Raw genomic sequence first — 6,059 nt, forward strand, 5'->3', positions numbered from 1 at the left:
GTCACCTGCTTTGACCTGCGTCACCCCCGGTCACCTGCTTTGACCTGAGTCACCCCCGGTCACCTGCTTTGACCTGAGTCACCTCCGGCCATCTGCTTTGACCTGAGTCACCCCTGGTCACCTGCTCTGGCCTGTTCCGTAACCATCCTTCCTACCAAACTACCCACCCTGCTGCTCCAGCTTGTACCCCTGCTCTCTTTAAAAGAGCCAATCAGAATTAGTTTAAACTGTGTGCGCCAATCCTAGCCAATAGGGGAATGACACAGCAGTAGGGGCTACCTGTGTGGAGAATAAGCACCCCTTCCCCTCCCTTGCACACCTCACAGGTGTGCACTCACTATTGCATCATCTGTGAGAAGCACCCTTCTATAGAAGTAAATTGTCTTTCTGAGAAAACTTATATTTGAGTGCTACTTCTTTCACAGCACTGAAAATTTACATGTAATACTGTGTCAAGTACATTGTCAGTAGAATAAGTACTGATTATCGATTGAAAGACAGTCTCAGTGATAGAATGACTAATTTTATTAATGATGGTTACATATTCTAGATGGAGTATTTTCTTTACATCCTGCCTCATTTCCACCTCATTTTGGAGTGTATAGCAGCTGCTATCTGCATCCTGAAAAAGTGAGAAGTAAATTTCCCAGATGGCTCTTTAATAATGTAAGAAAATCAGCTAAGGCCTTTCAAATAAATGATATTTATATCACCATTATCAACTCTGTTAATTTTAGGTAGGGTCTTTCTCAGAAGCCTATCACATTTAGAAAATTTTAAAGATTTTATCTACCAAAGAAAATTGGAATACAACTTTAAATGCCCATTCTCTTGAGCCTCCCTCTTTGAAAAATATTAATTTTTGAAATATTGTCTAACATTCGCATATATATAATAGTTAGGTGCTTTTGATGTCTTTTTACCAAATTATGGTAGCCAAGATATCCTTCTTCTAAGTCCTCCTTAGAAAAACCTGAAAGCTGTCCATCTACACTATATTTATTTGTAAGAATATAAAATTAATTAATTATTTGACATTATTAAGACACTCGTCTAGATTCTGGAAAAAGAAATCTGTGCCTTATATTTAGGAAATTTACAAACATGTTTGCCCTTTAGCCTGGAAAGCTCATTTCTGGGAATCCTAAAGATGTACTGAAAAAAATACAAAATGCCATACACATAAATACATATGGATATTAGAGTATTTTTAATAATAAAAGAACCAACCTGAATGCCCATCAATAAGGAAAGGGTTGAATAAAATGTGACACATTCACCCAGTGGATTATTTTGCAAATATAAAAAGGAATGGGGAGGATTTCCATACATTAATTTACAGTATCTTAATATGTATTGCTACATCGAAAAAAGCAAGGTCAGCTTATAGTATTTGAAATATGCTATGTTTAGTATAAGTATAGAAGCACAAATGAAAATCCAAATTATATTTTTGTTTATATGACCGGGAATAAACAACGGAAAGATAAGTCAGAAACTAATAAAAATTCTTACCTATAGGGAGAGAGAGAAGAAACATTGTGGCAAAGTCAGACATGGAGGTGGGACTTTAGAGAATGGATTTTGTTTGAGAAAGGTTTGACTGTTTTACATAATTAAAAACCAACCACATTAAGTAAAAATGGGAAAAAGTTTATAAAGAATTAAAACAATAAATAATGAAACAAATGAACTTAGTGGGACTAAAAAGTTGGTTACATAACCACATGCACAAACTAATTATATCAAGTGATTTAAAAAACGGCATTTTGTCTTTCTATATTTAGCATGACAATAACAAAAAAGAAAAAGAATTGCAAAATAACCTGTAAACTGCAATGAGGAGTCTTATTATTAGATGTATTGTCATTTTGAAACTAAAGTATATTGTAAGATAAAATATTCAGTAATTATGTTAATGTTTTAGGAACCAAGACTTTCCATACAAGAAGGAAACAAATATAAAATAGTAAAACACCTTATGATTTTATATTTGAAATGGAAATATCAGTTAGCATTCATGATTCTATCCTTTACCCACCCAAATAAAAGATCTTACCAGTTTCCCAGCTAGGTCTCTGAAAAGGCTTAGAAACAATGAAAATCTAGCAGTATTCTAAAATACCATTTTCCACTAAAAGAAATCAAGTCTCCTTAGAGAATGGCTGATTCTAGCTCTAAAACAGAAAGATTCAAGATTAGCCTGGGATATCTTGTTCCAAAAAGCATGAAAGCTATCCAGTACAAATGTGGTCACATAAAATGTAAGTATCATCCACTTGAAGTTGGTCCTAGAGGCCTATCTGAGACAACTCAAGCATCAAAAATGATTAATGACTAGGCCAGGCATGGTGGCTTATGCCTGTAATCCCAGCATTTTGGTAGGACAAGGCAAGCAGATCATTTGAGGTCATGAGGTAGAGACCAGCCTGGCCAACATGGTAAAAATATTTAAAAAATTAGCCGGGCATGGTGGCGCATGCCTGTAAGCCCAGCTACTCTGGAGGCTGAGGTAGGATACTCAGGATACTTTAAACCCTGGAGGCAGAGGTTGCAGTGAGCTGAGATTGCACCACTGTGCTCCAGCCTGAGTAATGGAGTGAGACTCCATCTCAAACCAAACCAAACCAAAACAAAAAGATTAATGACTATACTAGATCAAAACACAAATATATAAGAATCTATGAATCCATGATGAGACAAAAAAACAAACAAAATAAACAAATCCCAAGGTATTAAATAGCTTGAAATTTGCTGGGGCACCAACTCGCTATGCCGCCCACTAACAAAAGATCAGGCAATTATCCTACCTGAACAACAGTTGATATGAGAAAGGTCTCTTTTTATTAATGAATTTAGATAATAAATGCAAAGGAAGGAATTAAGTAAAATTATTAATGAAGGCACTCATCATCAATGGATGCTAAACCATCAGGTAAACTGATGGTGAGGAACTTCACAATGGAGAAATCAGGCTGATATCATCCTAACCCTCTGATTTACTTTAGTATCACTTAAGGGGTGCCAACCCATCATTTTGTGCCCCAGCATGAGGCACAGCAGGAAGTAATACAGAATTCTTGCCTATACAGGTGTTGAACAATGAGAACACATGGACACAGGGTGGGGAGCACTACACACTTGGGTCTGTTGGGGGGAAATAGGGGAGGGTCAGTGGGGGGTGGGGAGTTAGGGAGAGATAGCATGGGGAGAAATGCCAGATATAGGTGATGGGGAGGAAGGCAGCAAATCACACTGCAATGTGTGTACCTATGCAACAATCTTGCATGTTCTTCACATGTACCCCAAAACCTAAAAGGCAATAAATAAATAAAAAAAAAGAATTATTGCCTATAAAAATGAACCTGAATCTAATTAGATCTCTGTATATATTAATAACAAACAGATTATAGAAAATATTAAGAGGAAAGCCATCTGCCAAATTTAGAATGTGAGACATGCTAAAAGACAAATATACTGCGTTTTCCAACAAATCAATGGCATGGGAGAAATAGAGAAGCAGGGAGAAGAGATTTAAGACATAAAAAGCTAAATGCAACGTGTGGGTCTTGTTAAAATCCCAATTCAAATGAATTAACTGTAAATAGACATTGTTGAGACAATCAGGGCAATCTGAATTCAAAATGGGAATAAATGATACAGAGGATTATTGTTAATTTAATTTGATGTGATAATGGTATGATGATTTCAAATATTACAAAATGAGGCTTTATCAGAAAGAGATATATACTGAAGAATTTATAGGTAAAATAACATGAAATCTTATGTCTAAGATTTGCTTGAAAATACTTCAAGGAAAAAATATGGTAGAAAGATAGAGGAGATGAGATTGGCTAAGTATTGCAAAATTTTGAACTTGAGTGATAACGGTGGTTTACTACAGTATTATTCCTATGGAGGTTCACCATAATATTCTTCCTACTTTTATATATCTTTCTATAATAAAAAATTGAAAACTCTGCTCTCACGTAGCTTACATTTTCAGAGAAGATACAGATAACAAACGTATCATAATAAAACATATAGTCTTTTAAATATAAATAAAGAAACATCAATCAAACATGAATGGGGTAGGAAATACAGGATAGAGATGTACAATTTTGATAGGGTGGTCAGGAAGATTCTTACTGAGAAAATGACAATTGAGTAAAGGCTTGAAGTGAGGTAGCAAGCCATGCAAATATCTGCCAAAAGAACGTTTCAAACAGAATGAAAAATAAGTGCAAAGCCCCTGAGGCAGGAGCATGAGTTGTGTAAGGAACAATGAGGAGGCCAATGTGAAGGGAACATTTTGAGTGAGGGATTGAATAGTAGCAGTTGAGGTCAGAGAATAAAAAGTAGAAAGGAGATGCAAATCACATAGTACTTTCTAGGTTATAGCGGGGTAGATGTGCAAATTCCTCACCATCAAGTAAAATTGATAGTGCTGGTAGATGCGATATGTTTCTTCTGTTATCTTTAAATATCCACTACATTACTATATAAGCCACGGGTATATGTACTTTGATTTAAGAAGCACAGACTTAGCCTATTCCTTTAATGTTTTTAGCAAATAATGGCTTGAGAAATTACCTTGATAAGATATATTAAAGAGAGGAATGTATAGAGAGTTCTCTTAAAGATGCGTATAACGTGATTAGAACAAAATGAACCCTAAACCTAGTAGAGAAGAAAATCTAGCAGAAAGGGAATTAAATAGCTTTTCTCTACTCCAGATAGGGTACTAGGCAGACTGATAGTGTAGAAGGAGGAGAACCACTGTGCAGGAAACCTGTAGGCCCCCAGGGGAAATGATTCTGCCTTATTCCGACAGGGGAAGAAGAGCAATTCGGCTCAAGGGTTTGGGTCTCAGGTCTCATCAGGAGTGGCAGCAATGAATGTCTTGTTACCTCAGTTGCCTTGAAGAGGGAGTCATACGTTCTTTTTTTATAGGGATGCTAGGGTCACTCTGGGTGCTTTTGGCAAATGGATAGGTATTGAGAAACTGGGCTGCCATGCACAAAGAACTCAATATTCCACTTAAAATATGTTGTTGGATGTCATCACTCTCTTACATTTCAGGTGTAACATTTGCAGCTAATTCTAAATGTTGTATTTTCAAGCAATATAACTGTTTAAATGTTTTTGTTTATTACTTACAGGGCTTAACTATTTTAGAGGATGGTCTGATGATTTAAAAAAATCCCATTATGAAGTGTCCAGGTAAGGTCCCCCACCAAACAAAAAGAAAACTTTCAGGGAATACAAACAATACAGGACACTGCAAAATATTTTTTTTAGCCTTTGAATTTTTCCATGTTTTGCCAAGGTCATAGAAATATCTCTGAGATTATAAATTTAGTTTTTTAAAAAAATTATTATTTTTTACTTATTTACCAAAGAAATATGAAATTATTTTGGCTATATGGTGATGAAATGAACTATCCCATGACTTCCTGAACTGCTCTCTGAAGAAGGGATCTTGATCTTCTGGCTTGGTCTGGAATTCCAGGATTAAGGTAAGATACGAGAATGAAGGACCACAAGGTGTGTTAGAAAGAAGAACCAGAAAAAGTTTTAGGAATTAAAACTCAAGTCCAAAGTAGGAACTTAAGAAGAGTAAAACTTGGCAAAAAATAAGAGATTTGGCCAGGCCTAGTGGGTCACGCTTGTAATCTCAGCACTTTAGGAGGCCGAGGGAGATGGATCGCCTGATGTCAGGAGTTTGAGACCAGGCTGGCAAACATGGTGAAACTCCGTTTCTAGTAAAAATACAAAAAACATTACCTGGGCATGATAGCAGGTGCCTGTAATCCCAGTTATTCACAAGACTGAGGCAGGAGAATTGCTTGAACCCAGGAGGTGGAGATTGCAGTGAGCTGAGATTGGGCCACTGCACTCCAGCCTGGGTGACAAAGTGATACTCTGTCTCAAAAAAAAAAAAAAAAGAGGCTTGTGATTGGGGTCAAATATAAAGTATGTTTGGAAGAATAAAAATGAAATGGCACCTGGAGACATTGTCTGAATCATCATTACACAAAAGGAGGTTAACTTAGTGC

This window comes from Sapajus apella, unplaced genomic scaffold (assembly GCF_009761245.1).
Source record: "Sapajus apella isolate SASKATOON/1434 unplaced genomic scaffold, GSC_monkey_1.0 scaffold1, whole genome shotgun sequence".
NCBI classification, from domain to species: Eukaryota; Metazoa; Chordata; class Mammalia; order Primates; family Cebidae; genus Sapajus; species Sapajus apella.